This window comes from Struthio camelus, chromosome 1 (genome assembly GCF_040807025.1).
Source record: "Struthio camelus isolate bStrCam1 chromosome 1, bStrCam1.hap1, whole genome shotgun sequence".
In the NCBI taxonomy this organism is placed as follows: Eukaryota; Metazoa; Chordata; class Aves; order Struthioniformes; family Struthionidae; genus Struthio; species Struthio camelus.
In genome coordinates, this window is record NC_090942.1 from 63,075,694 (window position 1) to 63,103,122 (window position 27,429).

Genomic DNA, 27,429 nt, shown 5'->3' on the forward strand with positions numbered 1-27,429 from the left:
GATGGCAAAGGATGTGACTCGTTTAGACATCAAACACGTATCAAGTGGCTTGATGTTAGTATTCTGAAGCAATGGCTCTACGGCAGGCGCCAGTGCTAACATCATTATACAACTCATGTTGCATGATGACAATCCAGTTCAGCAGTGCCTGCATTTATTGTTTATTTTTATCAGACCTATAAAGCTCATCTTTTCCATCTGTCAGCATTATCGTGTGTGATCTGTTAATACAGCTAAGAAGGATAGACTACACTATACAGTTGCATCTCATTTAATGAACCACCTTCCCCTATAGTAATGACAATGAAATAATGAGTGCAGGCTTTTATTAACTTCCATTAGGATGTATTTGCTTTGGTGGCAATTCCTGCTGTATGAAAAGTTCACCTGCAAAGGTATCCCTACATCTTTAGTTGTCTGGGTCTATGCCTTCAGTAAACATCCTTTTCTTCACCCTCCCTCAGCAGCCATTTATTGTGCTGTCTGCTATGACTTGAAAATGATTTATAAAGTTCAGAGGGATAATGAAGCAAGACACCGGAGTGAGAGGGCACGTACGACTCCAGTTCAGTCTGAAGAGATGGTCTGAAGAATGAGAACTTTGCAGGAGTGAAGAGCGTGTGTCTTCATGCTGCAAAAGGCTGCAGAAGAAGTCCTGTGGATAGCAGTCAGCCCCTGAAAGACAAGGACAGCTGGCAAAACCAAAATGAAAGCATTACCATTTTTTCACATCCCTGTTGCTGCACGTCACTGTTTCAAGCAAGCACAGTAGGGCCTTTGATTTCCGGTGGCCTTTCACTTTTGTGTTAAAGGAGTCTGGGGGTAACAGTTGCACGCTGATGCTGAATGACTTTTGAAGGGCTTTCCAAGCAGTCCGATGATGAGACCTTCGGTATATCTAGGCTGCGATGACCCCGTATGGCAGGATGCCAGCAAAATCAAGGTGGCGGCAGCATCATGGCTAGTGTACAGGTGTACAGTAAGTTCTTTGAGCGTTAGGGAATGGAGCAAGTATAAGACAGGACAGAACTGGACAGAGAGGACAAGAAATCAGCCGAAGTTAGCATAGTTTTAATACAGCTGTATGGCTCACCCTGCAGTATTATTACTAGTACTATCTCAGTGGCTGCAGAAGCAGTTAACTGGATAGTAAATATCCAAGAGCATTTTGCACTGGATACAGTTAGTCCTATTTAAAATGTGGACATGTTGCAAGATAAATATGAAGTAGCTAAGCCCTACTTGCAAGTGTTCTTACCATGCTTGCCCCTTAAAAAGCAGCAAATGCCGTGGTTGCAGAGAGAGGCGGGGGGAGGAAAGGGCAAGGATGGAAGGAAAAATTAAGCAGGCCTTATCGAAGAGTAAATTTTCAAACAGAAAGAAAGATTTGGGGTGATCTTCACTGATTTAGGGGTGTTCTCAATGACACTTCACGGCCTAGTTGTGTATGGCACTGATTAAATTCTAGCTATAATGTTTTGGTGCCTTCTTCAGATTTCATACCCCAAAGTGTTCTTTTTCATCAGTCTGGTGTCCTTGTCAACTTCCTTGGTGACATTAGAGGCGTTAATATTTTGGGGGGTTGTTTGGCTGGCTATGTTAATCAGGCTTGTCTCTGCTTCCATCAGGGCTTATTATCCGGCCTTTCCCCCTTCCCCCCCTTCCCCCTGCCTCCCCTCCCCTCCAAGCAAGGCAGCAATCTGTTCTTTTTAAACCCTTCATCATCTTTGCTCTCTCCATCTCTGTTTCCCCAGATTTTAGAGATTGTTGACTATTATGTAACAGATGGCCTGACAGACCTCCGACTCTTTGCCGTGATGGCTAGCTTGGCGCAGAAAATAGCAGCACTGGAGTAAGTATTCAGAGGCATAGACGCTCATGAATTTTAACTCCTCAGTGACAAAGGAATTCAAGGGGGTAAGAGCCAATCTATCAGTAGCCAAAGTAATTAGAAGACTTAGATGGCTCTCTAGTGCAGAGAGTATCCCTTCGCTGCTACAGGCTGTTCATACTAGATTAGGATAGTCTATGTCCCATTGATCTCTAAACCATAACTATGCTCCAAAACAATGGGACAGCTTAATCCAGAAATTGAGACATTCAAGTCAGCATTGATGAGGGCTGTTCTTTTGGTTTATAATGAAAAGTACATTGCAGCTTCAAGCTGGGACAATGTGTACGAGGCAGAGTGAAATTTTGGGTTTTGTTTCTATTCCATTCCTGGTTAGCAGAGCAAGCAAGGGAAATGGCTTGCACCGAATGACCCATATTCTGTTTCTAAACATTTAATACTCAGGAAATGCATTTCCCCGCCCTCTTTACCTCTTCTATCTGTTTTCTTTGTTTTTTGCCGTTATTGTTTCTTTTATGAGATTTCTTGTAATTGATCACAGCTTTGGGGCACTCCTACAAAATTTTTGTTACCTCGAAGAACTTTCTGAGTGTATCATTCCCTTTCCCAAAAATCTAGCTGCTTGCTTTTCAGAAATATTTCTGTGCCTGACCAGTCAGTGAAAGCTTTTACTGGTAAAGTGGAGGAAAGATAGTCACTTCAGAAGAGCATTTTCAAAAGAAATCAGCCAGGTATTTAAATCAGAGCTGGTTTATGTTATTTTTAAGATTAGACTAAAATAAAATAAAATCTAATCCCTGGACCAATGTCCTGCCGGGGCATAACAGTGAGAAAGAAAAGATGGAGTCGGATGATCTGAACTGAAAACAAGGGGGAAGTTGCGTTTGAAGCCTGGCTTCTCATAGCTTCCGACTGAGACTCTGCTGTATTTATATGCCAGTCCACGTCACCTGGCTAAAATGTTGTTGAAGGCCTAGCCTTCCTCTTTTCCTTTACATATAAAAGAGCTGGACGTGTCCCAGGAAGCAGTGTAAGGCTGAGGTAGGTAATCCGTGTCTCCCACTCCAGGGCCCGCAGGCCCCACCAGAGCTTGGCTGGAGATCACCACGTCCTGACACTGGCACTCACAGCAGGGACTTCAGGGGCTTGCTTTAGCCCAGAAATGTCTGCATTACCTTGAAGTAACCTTCATTCTCAGTAGGAGCCTTGCCAAGTCATCAGCAGAGGGGAAAGTCCAGGAGTGGAAGGACAGCAGAAATTTCCTCTTTCTCCTGTCGAATGTGCTCAGTAGGCTCCGGTACCCCTAGACATGGGCTTTTCAAAGGTACCTCCGGGGTTTAGGAATACCTGTCCCATTGGAAGCCACTTGTGGAAAGACCTGATTCTAGCCCATAAAGCCTGTGAAGGGTAATTACAGTATATATTTCTTAGCAAAATGTATTTTTTTCTTGATAAATACTAGAGTGTGCTAAGGAAGAGCTATACATTCACCACCTTCTTTCAGTGACATCATCTTGGTGGATTTGTGATGTGAGAATTTTTTTCAGGAATAGATTGAAATGTTAGAACCAACGGTTTTCCAGCTTCTCTGCAGAAATATATGTAAAATTTGAGAGTAGACAAATATATATACCATATATAAGTAATAGCAAGCAGAGGGAAAAACATTGGTCAGTTGTATCTACAAGCAACTTTTAATCCAAGGTTTTCAAAAACTGGGCCTAAAATTAGATTTCAGAATGCATTTTTAACTGCCTGAATAATTGCAGTACTCAGTTTTCTCAGATGCTGAGAACCCAAGAGTGACAGCTTGTGCAGGCTCTGCACAAAGGAGCAGAACTCTGGTTCCTCAATTAAAAAAAAAAATTGTGGGTATTTTTCTTTTTCCTCTTTGTATTTGTGGGAGAGTAACTGTCCTTTCCATGTGGTCACAGACAGTTTGTGTTGGACCCTAACCCAGAGCTAGCCCACGGACCTAAACAGAGTGTCACACTGAGTAAGTGGCATAGGCTATAGCAGAGAGCCAAAATTCTCTTTGAAGGGTTTGAATACCCCTTGTGCACGGTGTCTACCTATATGGAGGCGCAAGCACACACACACATGCGCATGCACACACATGCACACCCCGTCACTCAGCATATCTCCAACCTGCAGTCAACACTGTAATACAGGAAATTCCCAGCTACTCTTCATAGCACTTCTGGGACATAGAAATTCCTCCCTCTCCCTCCCAAATCTTCTCTACTCTACTCTCAACACTCTCTAAGTGTTGAGTTATGTATGTACAGTTTATCAAGGGGAGGATGCAACTTAGAGGCTAGGCAGTGACTCCAGGCTCAGTAAGATGTGAAGATGTGTCTTGGCTCTTTGAGTACTGGTAATGTCTTTTAGCAGCAATAAATCTCTCTGTTTTAATTTGAGTGACAATGTCCCAAATGGCCATTTTAATAAGGTTTGGAGATTCTGGACACACAGTGTTCCTGCTTTTGCAGCCCATAATAACTAGTTGGTTGTGCTTAAGGTCAAACAGCAGTGTCTGGTCAGCAAAATCTTCCTTTTACAAAATAGCTTAGATTGGGATGAGAAAATAGCATCATTGTTGTAAAATTGGCTTCTCCATCTCTGCCTATTGTTTATCCAAGTGTCAAAGCTATGAAATAACTCCCAAAAAGGAACTCAAGCATTCAGTCCTGGGCAAAAGAAACCTTGGTAAGCGTTCCAGTTGGCTGGAGTTGCCAAGCAGTGACACGATCATTTTGTTAATTTTTATTTCGTGTAGAAAAAGAGACTTGAAACGTGATCTTTTTCAGCCATTAAAAATAAACGTTTCATTCTTAGGGTTAGATCAGAACTGCTTCTGGATGCACAACACAGCATGGCTGGAAGGAGGGAGCAAGCCCGTCCTCCTCCTCCTCAGTGGCGTATACGCAGGCTAGTCCCCGTTACAGCCCCTGCATGTGCTGGGCATGAGGACTGCTGTGGGCTCCAGCTGGCGGAGGGTACTTGCTTCCCCAAACGGGAAAGGACAAACGTTCCCTGTCAGGTCTGGCCAGCAGATGAAAGTGGGTAGGGGACATGTTTCAGTTGCTCTTTTTCATACTAGGGACCAGTTTCATCTCTCCTTCTTTAGCGCTGTCAGAGGGCAAAAAGGGACAGTGTAGGGAGCAGTTGCGCGGGCCATGCGCCATGGCCCATGCCTGTGCGGGTGCGTTTAGCTTCATATGGTGCTGATTTGCAGACCAGCGTTGAGCAGTACCTCTGAGGACAGTTGACCTCTGTGTAACCAATCTGAGGCCGACGAGGTCGCTCCTCACCAAAAGTTGTGGCTGTCTGGCAGCTATCGCATGGTCTGCATAAAATGAGTTTGGTTTCAGTCCAGTTCCTGGAGGACAGCTGAACACTGCTGTGTTTGGCATGCTGGGTGGCTGGCAGGGCCATCTGAAGCCACATACTGCAAGCACATGGGGACTCAGCTACGAGTAGCAACATCAGCCCCTCAAGGTCACAGCTGAGGTCCCCTTTTCCATCAGTGGGAGCAAAGATAGTTTTGTGATTTGGGGCACGGCTGTCAGGATCCAGGAGACCACAAGCTCTGCACCCTGTCCAGGTACTGAGCTTTCTTCTGCTTTGGTCTCCTACATGTAAAACTGAGGATAGTGGTACTTAGCCCTTCGGGGCAGCATCAGTTAGGGACTCAAAGGTGCTTTAGAAGAAGAAATATGAAACTCTACTTGCAAATGAAACCTGCAGTGCAGCTACCCTTCATGAGTCTATTCTGCAGCTCTGGTAAAATATTTAGCATCTTTGAATCATAATCAAGAATATCTGTTGTTTGTCTCCAGCACTGTTATGCTAGTATTTTTCATGCAATTTTGTACCTTTCTCCCATAATAATACCCCCAAGACTCTTTCTATGTGATGTTTAGACACCTAGACGACTGATTTAATAGTTTGGGAGACTTTTGTAATTGTTAATACAAGGCAGCTAATTGAAAAACACAGAAACATAGAAATCTCCTGCTGTAATCATATCAGAAATCCCAGGATTTCTCTGACAGGGACCATGCTGTTCTGCTTTATTTTTTCCAGGCTATGTTTGCACTGCCGCTGACAAACAGCAATAAGAAAATAACAAATTTTTTTACATTATTTTTTGTTGAATTTATCTTGTTTAGACAAACCGTGTTCTGAACTTTAGGCAAGTGAACAGATAGGAATAACCTGCACTCTAAAATCAATAAAAGACAAGTGCTGCACAGTCCGTTGCTTCTTTGTGAGTCAAATGTTCCAGCCTCAAAACAAACATCTGCAAAAAAAGGTCATTTTGATCGGGCATCACATGTGAGAACTACCTGAGGGCAAATAAATGTGAGGATCACGTTCTTATCAGATCTTTTTGGTAATAATAGTCTGGTCACTAGGGACAGTGTGTTAGTGTTGGCCCACTGGGTCAGATAACAATCCAGAGTCTCTCCCACTCTTCCCCCGCTGTGACCCAGCCCATCTGCTTCTCTCTGGCCATATGGTACAGAGGTATCGGAGACTGGAGACATTATAGTTTTATGCATCTGAATGCTCTTTGCTTTTATTGAAACTTCACAGAAATGACATTCCTTTGAATGTCATTCATGTTTCGCAACAAAACTTTTTTTGGGGGGGGGGGTGTTGGGAGGAGGGGTTAGCTTTGGTTTTCATTTTCAGCAGAGTTCAAATGGAATGAACACCAGGTTTATATCAACAGAGGATAGCTAATAATTAAATGAGTGGATAAGAAGGCTGGTCATACGTTGCTTTCTCAACTTATCTTAAATACAATGCTAGTTACTCTGCCTCTTGAGGAAGAAGAGACCGCAGCATATGTGGGGTTTTCGTTTGTTTGTTTGTTTGTTTTTGTTGTAAATAAGCCCAGCCGGACAGCGTGCCCGTGTGCCATGGATTAAACGCGGTCTAATCTGAACGCCATAACAGTACGCTACAAAGTGAAAGAAGCACGCCACTTGGGGCAAGCTGCAGTCAGACCAGGAATCTCTCCTCTTTGCAAGTACCGGGGGCCTTGCAGAGTTGCAGTGCTCTGCCCTGCTTCGGCTGGGGACTCCTGTGGCACGAGCACATCCCAAAACGGCGTAGCTGTACCCGCCGCTGCCGTTCCTGGCAGCCTGAGTTGGCTGCGCTCCGGGAAGTGCTTTGCCCTCGGAGGCCTTCAGCCAGCTGGTGCAGAGCAGCTCACAAACTTCCCCTAAGGAAGCGGCCCTACTCCCAGGCAGTCCTTGCGCAGGGGGAACACACAGGTATATTCTCCACTCAGTGCACATTGCAAAAGTCCAATTAGGCCCTAATGAGAGTTCAGCCCATGCATCAAAGGAGGGGGAGACAATAGCAAATATACAATACTCCTGTTCAATGGTCCCTTTACCAAGAGGAGGATGTAATTATTATGTGGGCTTTAACATAACAAAGCCTATATGTTCATACTGTGCCTGGCATCCTGGGGCCCCTCTCAGTTGGGACCTCTAGACATCATAGCAACCGTGTGCGTAAAGGAAGTATGAACTGGAAAATTAAAATAGGAATTATTATACAAATATTACCGTAACAAGCTGATTTACAAATTCTCTGAGGCAAGTGTCTACTGATATCTTTGTCTTTCAGTTTCTGTCTCAATTTTAGATAACGACACAAAACCTTCCCTCCTAGAATTTGTATAGAAGCTGAATCAATATCTGTGTCACTCCCTCCTCTCATCTTTGTTATACGGTCCCTGATGTTCTCACCTCCCTTATGGAAAAGCCCCACAGAATGTGTTATGGAAAGCTCCACAAAATTATAAAACCAGAGGGATTCTCTAGAAGCATGCAAGATTTTTGGCTACATTTTCATTTTGTTAATCAACCCTGATCCTTCACTGTTCCAGAGAGATGCCTACAGTTTGTTCATTAGGAAAAAATAATGTGGATTTTTTAGTTATGATAGGCTCAACAAATCTTGAGATTTACTATCTGAAGCTATTTTCGATGCATAGAAGTCAGAAACTAATTAATAGATCTTGTTGAGTCATCTGAAAATTTGAACTTCATTAAGCATCTCAGTGCTGGAATTTGATGTAGATAGACTGGCTTTCCTGCCAAACAAAGAGGCTGATCTCCTGCTGCTAGTGTAAAATAGACCCCCCCCTCCCAGCCTCATGATGTCAGAGAGAGTTTTGCCATGCCCTGGACCAGCGTTTTACGGCTCAAAACGTGCAAGCCCGCTACCATCTCCAGTTCAGTTTGGGTGAGCTGGAAGGGATGCTGGCGGTGCTGTCTGGGGAGAGAGACATTCCTGACATTGATGGAGTGAGTCAGAGAGAGAGTGTGCTTCCTCCTCCTCTCGCCCAGTCTTGTTGATCAGTGAAACACGGTGAGGCTCACGTTACCTGAAAGGTTATCACAGCCTCTGCATTAGCACCTTGCTGGTTCCCCTGTAGCTTGGAAAATTTTGTGCTTAACAAAGCAAGATTTTGAACCTATTAAGCAATACGGCATTCACAAGCAGCTTTTCACCTCCCGCGTGATGATGGAGCAACGCTTGCCCCACTGCCAAAGGGAAATATAGCATCCTCCTGTAATCCCAGGCCTGACTCTCATCTACCTCCTTTCCCCTCTGAGAATAATCCCCTGAATCTGGACTCTGTCTGCTGAGGGAGGCTAGGAGGAATGAAAAGCCAGCTCGATTCTTGTGCCACTGTGAAGAGTTTAAAAGGAATACAGCTTTCTGATGAAACTGAAGGCTTGAATTTTCTATATGTTTTCTTCTCCTTTTCCTGCTATTACACTTTGTGCAGATATTCCTCCTGACGATAAGGCTTACAAAGATCTATGTGTTTGTGCATGTGTGTACTCACACATGCACGAACACACAGAGCCTGCGTGTGACTGCATGGCACTAGCACTGCGAGTCTGTATTTGCTATGACACTAGTTAACTGACATGGCCCACATCATAAGATCATTTATTTAGAGCACAGGCTCCTTCTCACTTTACTTAAGCTTTCACTGCCTAATTTAAAAAGAAAAAGAAGCAAAAAACAACTGAAAAAGTCTGCCATCAAAAAAATTAAAAGAAGATGAGAATGACAACACATTTCTTAGATGATATGATAGCACCTACCATGAAATTGGAATTTCCTCTGGAAAAGCTACTCTTTGAATGGGGGCGGGGGGAGGAAAGAGATGAAAGCAAACATTTGATTTCTTGCATTCAGTAATTACTCAGAAACCCTCTGAACCAGGCCTCTCTTGTGTTGGATACTATTTGGGGATTCTTAAAAAATCTTAAAATTATTTTAAAAATCTTATAATGTAATTGTATTATATTATGTGCATCATATTGCACTATTTAATATAAAATATAAATAATTGCTAAAGCTGGTTTCTCAACAATCTGGAACAATCTCTCTTGTCATAGCCAACATCCACCTCCCACCTAAAACTATCCTTGTTCCTTAAAATATGCAGAAGAATTATTCGGGAAGTTTCAGAATAATGACTGCTAAGAGTTTATATAATCTTATGTTTTATTCAAGAAAACTATTCCTAGTTCACTGTGTCACTTACATATGCATATACTCCTACATACCCTATTAGGGAACTAATGTAGTTGTTGCAGTGTAATTGCCACCGTTTAAGAATATCAGCTTACAGAAACTCTAGTGCTAAATAAACAATACACTTCCAAGTGTCAACTACTTTGATTATAAATACTTTGATACTTTCCTATTCTAGTCCCAAACATACATTTTTCACTTCAAGAGTTCAGTCCCTAGTGAGAACTTACACATGTGAGAACCTGTGCATGCCCCGAGCCTTTAGAAACTGTACTGTGTATTTGTGAAACAATTATATAACACCATAGGAATATATAGGCAATAATGTTCTTCACAGAACAGGATTTTTGATAAGAAATTACCCTCATGCTAACCCAATATCCTGTTCCAAGGACAGGCTATACATACAATTTCATCAAATGATGCAACGCACACAGAAGCTGGTGATGAGGAGATAACGTGCCCTCAGGGAAAGGTCCTTCCCAAATCAGTGGATGAGGATGCACCCTCAAGCCAGAGAGTTCATTTCTCATTCTGACACTTTGCTTCTAATGCCTGATACTGTAATAGTGTATTCTCTTGTTTTCCCAAATTCGCATATAGTAATCAGTCAAGCAAACCGTGGAGCTGAGTCGTAAGGCTGGACTAAGGTTGGATGAGCAGTGTGTGTCAAGCACTGGGGAGAGTGGCTGATGAAAGAGCACACAGGAAAAGGTAAGTGGCAGGTTTCTTATGGATTCATTTCCAAACGTGTTAATAGATGGCTGCTTCTTTTTTCTCTTCTCTTTTCTGTTTTCTAATGTGAGCTTTTCTGTACAAACTCTATTTTTAACACAGAAGCATACTTTCAGTCTTTAGAACTCCCTCAGCACAGGGTTGGCATTTCTTTTGATTTGTAAATATATGAATGAAACTCAAATCAATTTGATGCCTGTCTGTACGGTACAAAGCCGGAGACAGGGTGCAAGCTTGAACTTGCTCAAAGCTGAGTAATGCTAGACTGTTATCTTGTCATTAAGAATTGCTTTGAGTCTCTATCTGTTCAGCAAGTCTAATTAACGATCATTTAACTGTACTGTCAGCCCTGTTTAAATCTGAGTGTTGCCAGTTGCTTCCTTCATGCAGGCAGCCAATAGGTGCTGGGGGAGTCACTCATGCATAGCATTGCCCCAGTGGCGCTGGGCCTATAGCATCCCAGTTTAATAGGGCATTCAGGGCTCATTAGCGAGGAAACACATCAGGAGTGACCGCTCCAGTGCCACACGTTGCAACTAATAGCCTTGCCGAACAGAATCGTTTCTGTTTCTGCTCACTTGTTTTTGAATCCTTTCAATGTCAACAAGTGGTCATGTCGGCAGGAGCCCGCCATTCTCCCCAACAGTTTTATCCGTTGCTCTCCTGAGCCAGACTTGTGTCCTCCTCCATTGTCTGAGCCACAATGGAGCCTGAGCAATCACAAAGGCTTCACAGCCATTCATCATCAGCTCACGAATGCTGGGGGAGAGATTACCCGCCAAACTTTTGGGCCATCGTTTTGGCATAATGTGTGAATGCCCGTGAAATACAAATAGTTTCTGAAGTTTACACTTTTGTTTCAAATACGCAGAATGGGGGCCAGGGCAGGGGAGTGTGGGGAGAGGGGGCTGGCCGGAGGGAAAGCGGAGGAAATAAACCCTACATTGCTCTGGCTAAAATAAGAAAAGAGCCTGTAGAGGGGAGATAAGAAACAATGAGAGAGCTGCTGGGACGAGAGGTGTAGAAAGGATCAACCAGGCAAATGGAGGTGTCCAAAAAAGTGTAATACTTTTGGCTCACAAATTTGGAAATGATTCTTTGGCTTCACACGGAGGCACAGACAGCCCTTGTGTAGCTGGGCTCCATGCGGCTTAGGAACAGGGCACCCCTGCACCAGCTCCCCAAACCTCGTTCCCTCCTTTCTTTCATGTTAGTAACTAACACTTCTTCCTGGGTTACTGGAAACATGACTGGCAAAAGGCCCACTGGAAGCGTACACCTGCTGTTTGTTATTTGTATTAGGGCATTTAGGCCCTGTTGTGCTAAGCACTGCACAAATATATGCTGGAAGACAAACCTCTTCCTTCTTGCCCTGACTCAAAGCTCTTCAACAGAAGAGATGGACACATGGAGAGTCAAGGATGTTTTACACCTGGAAACTCGAGGCCTGAAGATGAAGTAGCTTGACCAGGGTCACACCGGAAATGTCAAAGGCAAGAATCAAAGGTAGAGTGTGTGTGTTCCAGGTGATTTTGGTGTATTCCTTTTACAGTGTCACGATCTTCCCTACATCTGAAGTGACCGGGTTAAATCCTGAATGCTTGTATGCTTGTCGAAACTGAGACAAAGGAGGACGTAAACTGACTGTGTGCTGGCTACTGTCTGGACATGATAAATGCATGCTAAATAAATAAATGCGAGTACTCCACTTCAGGTGATGTGGAAACAGTGCACTCTAATCATAGCGCCTAATAGTGCCATCCGTACAATTGCACAGTATACGACAGAGAGCTTGCTGTGCGTTTCCATCTCTTCCTTGCTGTGTGCTGTTTCATGCACTTTACCTTGTGTTGGTTTTACCTAAATGAGGACTAATGGCTCTGTCCCTGTCAGAGGGATTTGATTATTTAGGAGCATTTGCAAAACTGTTTGGTTATTTTATAGTGTATTCCTAGTCATTTTAGCAAGCCGTGAAGTTACAAAGGGGACAAGCTCATTCATAAGGAAAGCAAAAGTGATTTTTTTGTTTCCCTCTGTCACTGGGAGATTCAGGTTGTTGTAGACCAAAATACTGGGGGAAGATGCTCTTCAATGTAAGCCCTTAGGAACAGCTTACTAATCCACTGTCTGCTTTATATTGACAAGGCAGTTCTCCTGCTGCCTGTGACAATAGTCTGAATGAAAAACAAAACATTAACAACTGCTTTATTCTGTGTTTCCAGCAAGACGGCCCCTACTATATGTCCTGAGCTGGTGTAACAGTAGCAAGAAGTATTGCATGCCTGTCAGACATGTTTCCTGGCAAAAGTTTTGAGCGTATTGCTAACCTACAGTTCTCTCCCCCATCCAAGCTTATAGAAAAAATTGTGAACGTTTTAGGCCTTGTTTTATGTGATCATTGCCAGCCAAAAACAGTCCCAATGCACTAATTTAATAAATAATGGGTTTCCTGTTATCACATTAAGACCTGCTGAATGTATAGTGGACTAACTCTGAAAAGCTGGCTGGGTGCAATTCCTGGTTATCTATTGCTCGTATCTCTCTTGCTTTCAGTGTAGTTACACCCAACTGATACTGCAGTGGGGCAGGTGTTTCTTCTTGCCTCCCATGCTGTAAAGCAGGAATGCACACAGCAAAATGACTGCTTACAATATGCTTCAGTGCAGTTTGCAACTGGGATATAAATTCATGAGCCTGATCTGGTCTGAATTTGAAACAAGGTAATCTGGAATAATCCCACTGATTTCGTTCTTATTTGGTATATACAGCTGTGAGGAGTCAAACTCTTGCATGGAGACTTTGAGTTTCAGTTGTCCTAGTGATTATATGTAAAACTGTTGGGTGAGTCATCACTGAGAGAAAATCTTTATGAAGCATGGCAAAATAAATAATACTGTGAAGACCAAGTCCCAGCTAGCACAGGCCTCCATGCAGGGACTTCATTGAGTGAGAGACTCAAAGCTGCAACCATAAACTGAACCTTGCAGCTTCAAGGGCATCACCCGGGGCATCCACAGCCCAAAGTTAGGTGACCCAGGATCCATAAGTAAGGTTTGAGGATAAGCAGGCAGGAGGGAGTGGGACGCCCAAAAACAAGTATGCTAAGCAGGCAGCCATGTAAGCTAGAAATGCCCCATTTCTCCAATCTGTGTGTGGCTGCTCCAGTAGGCATGCAGAGGGAACACATATAGTGAAGTCTTGCAGACAAGATAAGCAGGAGAACATCACGACAAGGAATCTCTGCACATTTAGGTATAATCTAAGTGGACAGGATTCCGCTGCCATTCAGGATTTAAATGGACATGTCTAAGCAGAGTGTCAGATATTTAGGGATCCACAGAAATATTACCACAGGGACCCTACCTTTCCCTGAGGTGAGGCAGCAGCTCTGCAGAACTTAGCAGAAGTCTATTACGGAGCAAAACTTCAATTACGGTCAAAATCTTGACTTTGGTAAATCACACTGGGTTTCAGCCTCAGTATATTGTCAGGTACTTGCCCCAGTCACTCCTACTACAGCCATAATGATATGCATCTATTCAAGCTTTTCAGGGACAGAATTTTTCTTTTTTCTTTTCTTCTTTTTCTTCCCTCTCTAAAGCAGCTTATGAAAGAGGTAACTGCTCCTTTTCACAGTCAAAGCAGGAAATTCTGAACTGAATGCTAACTAGACTTGGGGCCAGACTGAAGAAGGGTTTGGGCAGTTGTTCAGATCTGGGGTTTTGGCTTCAGGATCGTAACTAATCATATGCAGGGGAAAATATATCTGGAAAATATATGGAGTGTGGGCTCTGAAATTCCTTTAGTTTTCTGAGAAGTTGGGAGTTTTCCCTAAGAGAAGTGAAATCATGGCTGGTAAAAATGTCTTTCTTTTTTTCTTGCTGATTTTTGCAGGAGTTTCGGGAGATCATTGATCAGCTGCATGGACTTTAATGTCCTGGAATTGAAAATGTGCAAGGCTAGGGTAAGTAAAACCCTTTCAGAAAGGAGCTTTATAAAGCTCCCCTCTGTGTTTCATGTAGACCTCTACAGCTGGACAAAGGTCTCCTGTCAAGTCTAGATCCTGCAAAGACTTAACTGTGTGCATCTGCCTAAATATATTCAACTTATTTGCTTAAAATTTAGCACATTGTAATGGGTTTTTTGTTATTCTGGAACAGAAATACAGTGAAAGTTATGTGAGTACCTAAATCTTTCTGGATCTGGGGCATGCAGGTGGACAGGGCAGTAACCTGAAAAGTATGCTTACCTCACAAAATGAGCTTTGCTCATTAAAAAATGCTTTTGCTTCAGAGATTCAAAAATCACATCTGAATGCAGAATGTTTCACTGTACAGAGTAGACGACTGAAAATTCATTATTTTTTATCGTTTATAATGAGAGTGGATAAAACATCAAAAATGACATGTAGGGAAGTATTCTTACCTGTGATAAGCATGTGGGTGGCTCTTACTTATCTGAAACAGAAAGGCCTTATCTATTCCTTTCTAGTATCATGTACCAAGCTGGTGTTTCAAAATGCCACATCTGTGCATGGCTTTTTTTCTTGTCATCTGTAGACCCAATATTCAGTGGTGAGTACATTGGGCACCCAAGATGTAACATAGGCATGTAAGAACCTAAGAGGTATAGGTATGTAAGAACCTAACCTACTGCTCAATGTCTTACTCTGCATTCCACATTTGTCTGTAAGTATTATTTTTAGGCCCACAGTTATATCTAGGTTCATCAGTCAAATAAAATTCTCCCTTAACTCTGTCATGATGCAGAAGTTTATTTTACCTTCCTCTGTCGATATCCCCTCCATTCGTCACAGCTGGTGTTTCTGGGTTTAAATAGCAATATTTAGTAGGACTAGCTTTAGACTGGCCTGTGGTATAACAACAATGTAAGATGGCTACAGGGTGGCAGTAAGACGGAAAGCTTAAGCTTCAATGCAAAACTGCAGGGAACTGATAAAGGGGTTAAGATGTTGATCAAGTATGAGCCAACCCATTTTCACTGATGTGTTCTTCTCTGAACCGGAGGGATTTCTTTTGGCTGCAATGCTTTTATGTCTCAGAAGTGCTGTGATCTTACTTTTTCTCATCTGAGAGTCATTCTCAGTATACTGAAAAAACAAGTGAGCGGAATTAGACCTTGTGTTTTCTACTAGCAAACTTTGTTGGATGGCTGTTAGTTTTTCTTTTTGCAGGGCATGTGACTTAAAGAATAGCCTTTCCTTGTTGATTGCTCTACCATTCATCTAACAGCATATGGTTTTTGTCTTGGGAATCATCCAACATGTCACAAAGGAAGTGATACTGGACAGTTACTAGGCAGCTTTTGTATACTTTGGGGATAGGGGAAGATGGTATTTTAATAGATTTCCTTGGGGATCTCTTAGAAGGGTAATTTAATTGTTTAAATCAAATTTTGGACCTCTGTCACAAATCATTACCTTATCTTTCATCCATCTATTCCCTTGTTGTTCAAACTAATAAAACATGCACACTGCCCTCCATTCATGTGGTTCCCTTCATAGGTTTTTAACTGGTAACCTCAGCTAATAACGGGTAGGTGGCCTGTTTCTGGTTCAGAATTTTTCTGAAGGAATGGATAGTTTCTCTAGCTACCACATCAACAAGGTTGGCAACATGCATTCACTTGAAGTGAAAAGCCGCATAATCACGTGAGTGTTGGTGAAATTTGAGCAGGAAAATGACTGAAAGAGGAGAACGTAACCTGGGGGAGCTCCCCAAACATTCACATTTTCATCACTTTCCACTGAATTCTAAGTGAGCAAGCAATCTGTGAGGTGACCTCTGATGCCCTTCTCTGGGGAGCTGTTGGCCTCCATGCTGTGGTGGTATTTTATCATTTCAGGCATTCTCTTTGCAGTACTTTCAGAAGTGATTTTTCTGAATTTTACTGTAGGTATTTGATCAAGGAAAGCGAGATGAGATGCCCCCTCTTTTCTCCTTTCTAATTTTCTGGCATTTTCTCTTCCCTTGAGGCTCTCTGCATGCGCTGCATTGTGGAAACAGCTTGTGTTCACGTGACCTCAGCTGTTCTTTGCTATGTCGGGGCAACATGCCCCATACAGAAATACAGTCGGAGAACACCTGTCTGCCATCTCGCCTCGCTCTTACCTCCTTCTATAGCTTAACTACTCTTTTGCCCCTGCCTGTCTGCCTCTCACATTTCCTCAGGAGCTGCTGCTTCCCCGTCCATTCATCTGACTATGGATACTCTTCCAAGGACAGCATGAAGGACCGAGGATGCTTATTGCAGCAATTCAGATAGCAAGGGGGGGGGTGGCTCTGACTTGGCACAGGCAAATTTAGGCGAGGAAAAGCAAGTAGGCAGCCGAGTCAGAGCAGAAAATGCCGTGAGGTTAGTGATGCTGTCCTCGGAGGGTCCTTAACCCTTTTCAAAAGTTGAGGTGACGACCTAGAAGCTGCTTGAAGCTGATCCACAGGTTGGCTCAGCCCTCCGGTCACCTCCCAGATGTAGAAGGGGAGAACGAAAATGTGTATAGACTGCTTATTTCCCACTGTTTAACCACATTACTCAGACCTCTCTATTTGAACATGTGAGCATGAGGGATTTTGGGTTAAGTGATTGCAATTATTTATAGACAGGACTTCTGAAAGTGTTCAGGCTTGGCCTGCTCTGCTCCCATGGAGATAACTGGAGTGTTAGAAAAAGAATCACTATGTTATTAAAGAGCTCAAAGGCCTCTTGTAGGCACAGTGCTCCCTTTGCAGGCACTGAATAAGCAGCGTCAATCCTTCCTGCTAAGTATTTATCATCTAAGAAAGTAGAAAACAGAATGATAAGGGGCATCGGGTCCAAAAATAAATGTGTGTGTGTTTAGGCAGAGGAGGTGATATGTAGCAACTGCACACTGTTAGTTCACCCGTCTATTGGTAACAAGTCTACAGTCACTTCTTGCTTTTCTTTAGAACATCTCTTCAAATTCTGTTCCCTTTCCTGTGAAAAAATATTCCCTGAGCTATTGTGATCTCAGAAAATGCATTTAGAAACACAGTGAATGGCTTAAAAATAATGGTATTTAGGGATGGTTTCTGCCAAAGTCTATCTACAATATCTATTATCTTAGCATGGGAATCATTAAGCAGGTTAATAGGTGAGCTTCTAAAAGGAAAGGGAATTTTGCTGGTTACTTCTGTGAAAACAGAATCAAATCTAGTGTTTCATGCATTCAGGAGCAGACACCTGCTAAGTGCAGTTCTTACATTTTACTTTACTGAGAAGGCAAAGAAAACCCTGGCTTTTTTATGTTTCCTCAAAAATGTTTTTCTGGAACAAACCAAAACAAACAGAGTCCACCCGGTCTTTTGTTGGTTGCTCCACTTCCCCAAGGCTTCTGGGCACTTACTGACATAGCATCTGTCTCAGATGCCATTGAAGGCATTCAGCCCCTAACTCCTCTTCCACTGGCTTTCTTTTATACGGCGGTATTTGACAAACTCGCAGAACTGCCGCAGAGGAAAGAGGAAAGGCATCTTTTGAATAGGGTAAAAAATATTTGATCATCTCTCCACTTGACTATCAGTTAAAATCCTCAGGAACCTTTGTGCACTGTCTCTACTTGACCAGACAACAGGACAAATTTTGTTGGGAGGAGGGAAGCCAAGTGTCTCCTCGTCTTTTCATTGTTATTAAAATTATTGTTGTTCCTGCTATTAACAACAACAGTTGAAATAATCTCGTAGGATTCAGAATTGAAAGCCTGCTGAGGTCTGCAACGCTTAGTTCCTCTTTACTAAGTGTCTGTTCAGGATTAGACCCTAGATTTGTGCTGCTTAGATTGAATCATATTTTCACTAATTTTAAAGGCGAAAACAAGTGAATATATTTTCTTCAGTAATAAAACCTGAGGACTGAGATGAACATTGGTCATTGGGGGGGTTATCCCTTTAAACCATCTGAATGCTGTATAGGAAGACTTTGCTGTTCTAAGTAGCACAATCCTGGTTGTGCGCAGAAATGGTGTGTGCATGTGTGGAAGAGGGAAGGACAGCATTTCTTTTTGTTCTTAAAAAAGTGTACTTTTTTATAAAAAAATTTTAGTGTAGCTGTCTGTATTCTTCCTCCCTACAGAGAAATGCAGTGAAATAGTATCTGTTTCCTCAGATTGCTGTCCTAGATACCATAACACCAAATGGGCAGTAGATGTGCTAAATTAGAGGGGATTTTTTTATCACCTTTGTGGAAGTGTTTGTTCTTGTATCTTTTCTTCTTCTTAATAAAAAGAAAAAAAAAAAAGAAAAACTTCACAGAATAGTAAACCTGAGACACGGATTCGAGTGCCAGACAGTTGAATGAACAGGATAATCGGGGTATTTTTTTGACAGGTGCGACAGCCTGCCTATGACTGGCATTATAATCATTACCATTTTAATAAGGCTCTAATAGGGGGGCCGATAATTCAATGGGGTGTGAGGATCCTAATTCAACTCCCAATCCCACATGAATGTGCTAGAATTTGTGGGCTTTGTTTTCCTCTTTTGTACCCCTGAATGCAAATAATTACTGGCTATAGATTCAAAAATTCTTAGAACTGGAAGCTAAATTAGCTCTCCTAATACTGCACAAGAATGTCAATACTCAGGGGGGAAAAAAGGAAGTAAGTGGTTTTTGGTGTTTTTTGTATTACACTTGTGGTAACTGCAAAGGTTCTGCAGCTTGAGTGGTTTGGTTGGCAGCATGAATAATACCAGCACTGTTTCTAAAGGACATGCAGCTCGCTTTTTTCCCCAAAGGGAAAGTAAACCTATTTGTATGAAAATCATTTCTGAAAAATCATACGCTGCTTTCTACCTGCTATTTTTGTTGATGTTGCTTTGATCTCTTCCAGATATGCTTGTCCATTCTGTGCTCTTTTGGCTCTGGTTTGTGGCATGTTCCATATCTCTGACCGTACTTTCACAGGAGTCCTTCAGGCCCTAGCATAGTCCGTTTATCCCATTCAGCTGATCTTACAAGACAATTTCAAACACTGTTGCAGCACCTCACACTGCAGTTCGAGGCTGGGAGCTGAAGGCGCTTGGTCCTGCCAGAAGCTGCTCAGCACCTGAGCAGAATCGTTCGCTAAACTTATAAGCAGACGCCAATCTCTGCTCGTGAGAGTACTTACATTTGTGTCTAATAGGCGTGTGAACGGTTGCTTTTACATCCAGGGGGTTAAAAGGGGAAGCAGCCCTTCCTCCAGGCTGCTGCTGAGTCCTGCCATGTGCCTGGCTCAGCGCACGCAGCACTGGGTGATTGGCAGTGGACCCTCCTCATACCTCTCCCCACTGAGAACCGGACTAAAAACCCAAGGGGCTTATAGTGGGCTTATACTTTTTTTTCCCCCCTCAGCAGACCTATGCAATGAGTTTCTCCATTTATTTCTGATCAATAATACATATTATAATTTACAATTAATGAACAGCGATGCTACATGGGACAGGACTTTGAAGAAGGGAGAGGGGTATTTCCATTTCTTGCAGCTGGAATCAGCTTCTCCCACCTGTTATTTCTGATCCCAAATTAGCTGTGGAGTCTTGCCATGCTGTCGGCCCTCTTGCTCTTTTTGCATTCGTGTTGCCTAATGTATAAGGAATACAAGCAGTGCCTGATGTATAAAGGAGTAAAAGATAAGCAAATGCACTTTATACCATGTAAGAGCAGGAAATAACTGAGGTGGATGAACTGATCTGGGAAAACCAGCCTGAACCTTTGCCCCAAACTGAAATGCAGCATTTTGGATGTTTGCCAAAATCTGGTTAATCTTTATCCCTCTGTCTTTTAATGGTATTTATGGTTTCTCTGCACTTCCTGGTTTCAGCTGGGTCCAAAAGTAGGAGACTGAAATATCATTGAAGAGGCTATTCACAGTGTTTCCAGCTGGCTAGGACCATGGAATGAAAGATCTCTCACAATAAAGTCTGTTCTAGAAGGATTTTTGCCCAATTTCTATCCTGTAGAGATTCTGATAAGCAGCCAAGCTGTTAGAAAATTATCCTAATTAAATCGAAATTTTTGAAAATATGCCCACCCACAAAATAACCTCTGTCTTTCACCTGGGGAACCTGTGTAGGGAGAATTCATTAAGTTTCTCGTTTGCTTCTTTGTTCAAAAGATGTTATTCTTGCTTGAGCCCGGAAGGTTCCTCACTGAACTGATACGAAGCCAGGCTATTTGTGTTTCCTTTGAGATATTTTTTAGATGCATTACAGGGTTTCATGGACATTGAGTAGCAATCCTGGATAGCCGTTGTCTTGACAGTTAAACTCATTCTCAATTACATGGTCAATGTGAGTGGGACAAATGAACTTTTTACCTATTATGATAAGGGCCTGTCACTCAAGACCGTGGCCTCAGCCACAAATCCTCCAGGTTATCTATCTTGGTCAACTAATGACTTTTGAGTTACCTCAGAGACCTCTAGGGAAGCACCCTAGTGATTATTATTCAGGAGAACTACCATATGAAGACTTTGTTGTCAGCTCTTAATGAAGGGTCCCCAGGGAACCTCTTTATTTTGTAAGCATCGGTGTAGCGAAGACTTTTTACAATGTCCATGAAGTTTATGCTCTTCTACCTTCTGAGCTTTCAGCTCAGATTGTGTACGCAGGATTTGTAACTGTTGATTCAGAGGAGAGAATGTCACAATCCAGAGATGGAAGTGTTACATCAGCACTAAGTGAAAGGCTCCTAAGCATGGTTTAAATATTTACAGTTGATGCATGGGAAGAAAAAAAGGTTTTTATTTATTTTTTGCACCCACACCAATCTTTCATGAATTCTTGATCAGCAGATTGAAACTAGGCATTGGACATCTTGGTTAAACCAGACTAGCTAATGCCTAATAGCTGTCATTGCAAGGAAATGCTGTATTTCCTCAGGCAGAAAATCATTTGAATTGGAAATGATCAGTGTGTTTCTATATATTCTTTATAATACCTAGAGAGATCAGTTCTCCATTGCATATAGCTGGATTTAGGCTAGATTTTGTCACAGAGCAATAAGAGATGCTGGGACAGGCTATGAGACAGTCTGTATAGTGAAGAGCAGAACCTCTGGCTGGAGAGGTTAATCTTTTCCTTCCAATCTGAGTGCGCTCTGTATCAAGGCAAAGCTTGCCTTTTATTGTTGATGTGGCCAATTATTACTGCTGTATAACAATTTTCCCTTTTTGGCTAAGAAGATTGTTGAAAAGTGTGTGAAGAGCTGACTGAGGAACTAGGTGTCTTCGTTTTCTTTAACTCTTGTTCAGTCTCTCTAGGGGGCTGAGTAAAGTCCAGTGGTTTGGTAGATGATCTTGAGAGACAAAAACCTGTCCCTGCTGTTTTCTGACTTGCCTCTGCCCAAGACCACACGATGAGGCTGACTGGCTTCCAGTCACTGACAGATATCTTTATTCTTCTGTCTCAGAGATGACCAGATACTGTGTTGTGCTGGCTCTTGTTCTGCTTATGCTGTCCTTGGGAATCCTCTGTGGCTCCATCCTGTCACCTCTTTGGTTCAGTGTGTCAGTGAGGTTGTTAGATGGGATAAGTAGGGGGCAAGGAGCTCTCCTGGTGGCAGTTCTCAATCTCAGATTCATTAACTCTAGTCAGTGCTGCTGGATATTGCATCTTTTGTTATCTATCAAGTTTGAGAGAGACCTCGGCAGGGATGAGAAGCACTTGGCTACATTTGGATGTAAGCAAAACAACAGTATGTTGGTATGGCTGGGGAAAACGGCCAGAAAAGTCAACAAAGGTTACCTCTGTCCACTGCACTGAGGCTGTGCGCTCATTATTTGTGATTCAGTGGGAAGGTTTTAGCCCGCAAAGAAGGAGTATTCAGTCCTAAGCTTCTGCTAGGTGCTCTTGAACCAAGAGAGTGTGATGTCTTCAGATAAACTCATCACCCGAAGAGTGGAGGCCATTTGTTTTACATGCCAAGTTTGCTACTGTTATCATCATTGTATAACTACCACATCTAGCCGTGAGCTCAGAGCTAAGCATGGGTCTAGGGCAGTTGTCTTATCCCGAGTAGATTAACAGTCTAAGAAGAAGAACACAACAAGCCAGAGGAACGTAAGGGAACAGCATTTGTCTATGCTGTGGTGATGTGAACATGGTGGAGAAATACTGGTTCTAAACTGAGAAGATTTGTTTAGGCTTTTGAAAAGAGAGCAGAGGGTAATTTATCTCATTTTACAGCCTCCCACAAGCTCCCTATTGCTGCTGCCAGCCTGTGGCTGGTACCAGAGGTAGCTGGTTCAAAGCGCATTGGGAATTTCTCTTGTGGCTGTAAGGGAAACAGTCAGTAAAACCGCACTGGCTTCCATGATCTGCAGTTCTCTCCGGGCACCAACAGCCTGGCCTCTGCTGAGCATTTTCTTCTATGCTGTCCTTACCCTGCATGCAGCCTCATGCAGGTTTAATGTATTACTTTTTGACCAGAAAAGCTCCAAATGATTTGAAGGGTACCTATTTGAATTAGATTTCTTCTTTGGGTCATTTTTCAGCCATGGCACCCACATAAGACACTCAAGCAGATGCTTCTTTGGGTTTAACAAAAGCGACTGCCAGGCCGGAGTTCATCAGGAGAGGCTCGAGCTGCTAGGACTGTCCTCATTGATGCCAACCGATAGAGTCCCTCCCTGGTATGAGATACTAAATGGAGCAAAGCTTGGCCCTGCCTGATGAGGGCAGAAGGGGGAGGGGAAAAGGGCTGGCAAGATGCTGACTTTCTCTTTCCTCTTTCAGGGGTCTAAGTGATAAATAATGTTTTGTTGCTCTTTCCTCACATTTAGTGGATAGCATATATGCTTGCAGCTGGAAGATGTGTTAGTTAAAGTCCCTCCCCCCCCAAAATACTGAAAAAACCCACCTATCTAGTAGATTTTAGTAATGTTATCCAGGCCCAAAGGATTATGATGCAGCAGTTAAAGATTTGGTTCCTGCCTTTGCCACTGGCTTGTTACTTAGCCCTGAGCTTTTAGCTTCCCTCTGCCTGAGCTTCTCCTTGTCAAAGCAAAATCTAACGCTAAACTTTGTCTGAGAAGATCCATTCATCAAAGTTCATAAAGTGTTTTGGAGACAGACCCTGGCACAGAAGGTGCTGCTGTTAAGAGAGTTAGAAGTAACTATTTTTCCCTGTCTAAGGTGCTGGAAGTTTCATTGTGTGAAGAATTTAGATTAGCATTAAATACAGAAGGTTTTAGAAATCATTCACCTTGAAGATTGGCAAAACTGGCATATTCACAGCAGAAGTGAAAGACATGTTTTATCTGTGTCGTCCTTTGTAATTATGCTGCTGAATAACAGAAGTATTATCACACCAGGGTTAGTGCCAGAGGATTACCCAAAGTTTTTCTAATGGGATGGTAAAGTGGTGCAAACAGGTGCACAGACAAAGAGCAAAAAGAGGGGGGAAAAGTGAGAGAAAGAAAGCTGAGGCCTTCTAGTTTCAGCCACATAGCAAAATTAATGGTTTCTCTAAGTGAATAGCATGGCTAGATTACTATTGAGCTTGTAAAATTGGAGGAATGAGTCAGATTCTTCATTTCACTCCTATTTTAATTTAAGCAAAGGAGGTCAAGCTTGATTGTGCTTCACCTCGGAAAAAAATCTTTTCATTGGAATAATTTTGCAGCAGACAAAGTGACTCGTAAGAATAATATAGTCTCTGAAATCTGTTTGCCAATAGCTCCTTTACAAACTGGATCCTGCTAACCGAGACTTCTCTTTAACGTCCCACATGTGCTTATTCAAAAAGAGAGAGGGAGAAGTTTCTAAATGGAGTTAAAAATGTCCTTACAAGCAAAACAGCCAACATAAGCACGTGGTCCTTGTTATTCTTTTTGGAGTTGCCCTCTTAATCTGTCTCTCTTTGTGTACTGATTTGTTTGTGTACATTAGAGCCATCAGAACATTTCCTAATCTCTGCATCTCAGAAAATAAGTACATATGTTTGCACAGTTCCTTCTTAAGATTAAACTAGAAGGTTGTTGGTGCCACTTTTTGATGTGAAACACTGTATTTCAAGAGATGTGTTTCAGTATTTACTGTAACTTGTCAAGTACTGAAGTGTCCAGGGTTAAGGATTTGGATGAGGACAGTTAAAGGAATGGGGGGGTGGGGGCAAGCTGGGTCTTCCTCATGGAAAGCTCTCTCTTGTGTGATCACTTTGGGAAAGTTTTGAAGTGGGAGGAAGCAGGACTTTAGGGATTTTGGTTCCTGGGGAAAGTGGCTCCTCTTGCGTATTTCTGCATTACCTCCATCTGTTGGGCCACGCTGAGAACAGCATATTTTTGCTTATTGTTTGCCCTGTGTGTGAGGGAAACATCCAGGTAACTGCACCCATGGATGCCTTGAAAGGTTGTAGAAGCTCTGAGTGGGTGAGTAAGGGGGAGTGTGACAGGTCTGAGATGACATGTTGATGTTTCCCCCAACACATGCACTATTGCAGGATTTCTAAGCAAGACCTTGGAGGCCTCTACAGTGCATCTATGGCTTTGCTTTGTTAATTAAAGGGAGGTGGTCCTTGAAAAGAGAACTCCTGAGAATAGTTGGTATAAAGAATGGTTAGCTTAAAGTCTTAAATTGCTCGTCCCTAAATCATGTGGTGTGAGCAAACCATGCTGGGTTAGTGGTTTCATGAGTATGCAAATAAACAGCAGCCTTCTGATGCCCCATCCCCTGCGCTCTCCTGTCGGCTCTGTTCTTGTGCATCACTAAAGGGCATTGAAATTGCACAAGTCAGTGCTCTCAGCAGGCTCGGTCTCCCGCTGGCTCACAAGAATGGGGACAGCAGGGAGTTTAGGGGCAGCGGAGTACACATGTATGTGCTCGCTCCACATGCGTGCCCTGCCTGTCATCCCAGCAAGACCTGTCACCCTTCTGATTGTCGTTTTGATCCTACTTCTTCAGCTGACATGCTTAGAGTCCTCCAGCCATTGCTGAGGAGGATTGACACTTTCCTGTTCCAGAAAGAGCTGTGAGATAACATACAGTAGGCTCGACGGTGGATCAGATTAGGTTTCTATTTGAATTTAAGGTGGTGGCATTGATTTGATGATGGTAACTGACCAATGCTGTTTTGTTTTGCTTGTGTCTTAACAGGGCCAAGACAGGACATCCAAAATCAGGTCTTGGTTTAGAGAAACTCAGAACATAGAATTCATTTCCTGTAAGTAACTTTAACATTTCTGTGGATATATCTGTGTAAATTGTACTTCCTTATGACTTGGAACACCTTTACTGAAACAAACGTATTATCAAAACAAACTATTTCTTTCTCTTTTTTTTTTCAGTTCAGTGAACTCAGTTTCATTTGGCAGCGACTGTATTGCTTGATGGGCAAGTGTTTCATTTGAAAATGCCAGGAAATTCTAGCTGTACAGTTCTCAGGACCGTTTGCAATAAGTGAATTTTTCACATTACTGCAGTCCAAGCCCTCTGTGAGGTTTCATACTTCCTGTGTCATACTGCAGTACTTGGGATCAGCTGGGATATCTAAGATAAGCCAGTCTTTAATTAAATATGGCTAACAGCAGAGCTCTCCAAGTGAGGTATTTCTGCCTACCTACCTTCTGCTGAAGTTTGATGCCTGGGTACGGCAAGGCATCTTTTTTCTAAAAAGAAGAACCTTCTTTTATGTTCCTTCTTTTTTGCCTGGTCCTCTAGGAAGTGACGCATGGGTAAGCTGGCTCTAGGACTCTCTGCCTAGCTTTCACACTCAGCTGCTGGGTAGAGGAGAAGCAGCCAAATGAATGCCTCTTACTACAAGAAAGCCTGAAACCAGAGCACAATTATACTGTTAACAACAGAGAATCTGCACATGGGTGAGGGAGATGCAGACGGGGGACTCCTGCTCATCTGCCAGCACAGTGCTTCCTTCCTTTGGCAACGTGTGGAGGGCTGTGTTTTGTGGGCGTGTTTGACTCAGGGCGAGGAGGCTGGCAAAATAAAGTTTGTTGTAAGGCTGAGAAGGTCGTTTACAGTTTTATCTGCAATTTCTTTGAAAAAAATTTTTTTTTGCTCATTCTGTATGGGCCAGATTGCTAGCGGACACAGATCAGTGGTTCTTTGTGGACCTCCACAGACGTCCGTCAGCAAAGGGTCTGGCCCATAGGCCTTGCTGATTTTGGATTAGTGCGTTCATAGGACTGACTCAGTAGACCTAGGAGGAGAAAGACTTCCAAAAGCAAAAAACCTTAGCTATTATTATTTTGAGAGCCCTGGAAAATATGGTTAATGGAGAAATGGATCCTTGGAAAAGAGGAACAGTTGCTTAATTTTGAAGTAGAAGAGAGTAAACAGAAGAACAAAAGTGATGGCTCCCAAGTTGCCTTGTATGGCACAAAATGTAAGGAGTCCAAGCTGCTAGGAAAGCACAATGGAGGTATCATTATGCTGCGTTGCCCTCGCGGCAGGCAGTGCACTTGCTACAAAAGAGCTAGACAATGCAAAGACACACAGCTGGGATGTACCCTGACATGTGGGGGCCATGGTGATGTGCACTGCCAGCAGTGTCGACAAAGTGAAGGCTCTTATTATCCTTTCTGTGATCTACTTTGAACCACAGCCTGCTCCTGTTCACAGTGCATGGGAAATACCCTGCATGCCTAGAGGGGTTTGGTTTTCAAATCCCTGGGTGAAGTAAAGTTTTCACACTTCCGTACCAAGGGAGGAAGGATACAAAGGAGATAGGTTGGCTTGACTTTGCTTTGTTTTGTTGCGAGCTTGTTTGTTTGTTTATTTGTTTGGGTTTTTCAGTAACTGTTCCTCATTTAAAAGCTTTTTCTGGAGCCATTTGAAAGAATTTTAAAATTTCTTGCCAGTGCTTGGACTAGATGGTCTCCAGAGGTCCCTTCCATCCTTGCCCATTCTGTATTCATTTTAAAAGGGATAAAATATAGAAATAGCTGCATTCTAGTCTTAATCCTCTTTTACCTCTCACTGCTGGCTGGAGCTGAGGTACTGAAGGTCAAACCTTATGGGGATTAGCCAGATGACAGGTTATCCCCCCTGCGCATGATCAGCTGTTTGAAAATGGGTGATAAAAACCCTAGCCTGCCTCATCACTCCTGAATTTACTATAGGTTTTCTATGAGAACAAGAGTATGTCTCCTAGATCCAAATTCAACAGTGCAGACTGATCTCCGTATCTCTGTGGCTCAGTCTGCTATGTAGGGACACCTCCTTCCTTGCACCCTTTATCTTGTCTACTTAGCTCTCTAGGACCGAGGCTGTTGTTCACAGGGCTGTTCC

At 42.8% G+C, this 27,429-nt stretch overlaps 1 long non-coding RNA gene across 2 annotated transcripts; it reads left to right on the forward strand.

Moving 5' to 3' along the window:
• The first annotated feature begins 1,777 nt into the window (after nt 1-1,777).
• On the forward strand, nt 1,778-26,948 carry LOC104147352 (uncharacterized). Of its 2 annotated transcripts, XR_694887.2 has the most exons (7): nt 1,778-1,852; nt 10,037-10,147; nt 11,552-11,674; nt 14,063-14,132; nt 25,279-25,345; nt 25,470-25,727; nt 25,843-26,948. It is a non-coding gene; the product is annotated as an uncharacterized lncRNA (long non-coding RNA). The 2 variants fall into 2 exon arrangements; XR_694886.2 differs by having other exon boundaries at nt 25,470-26,948.
• Nucleotides 26,949-27,429: the final 481 nt, after the last annotated feature.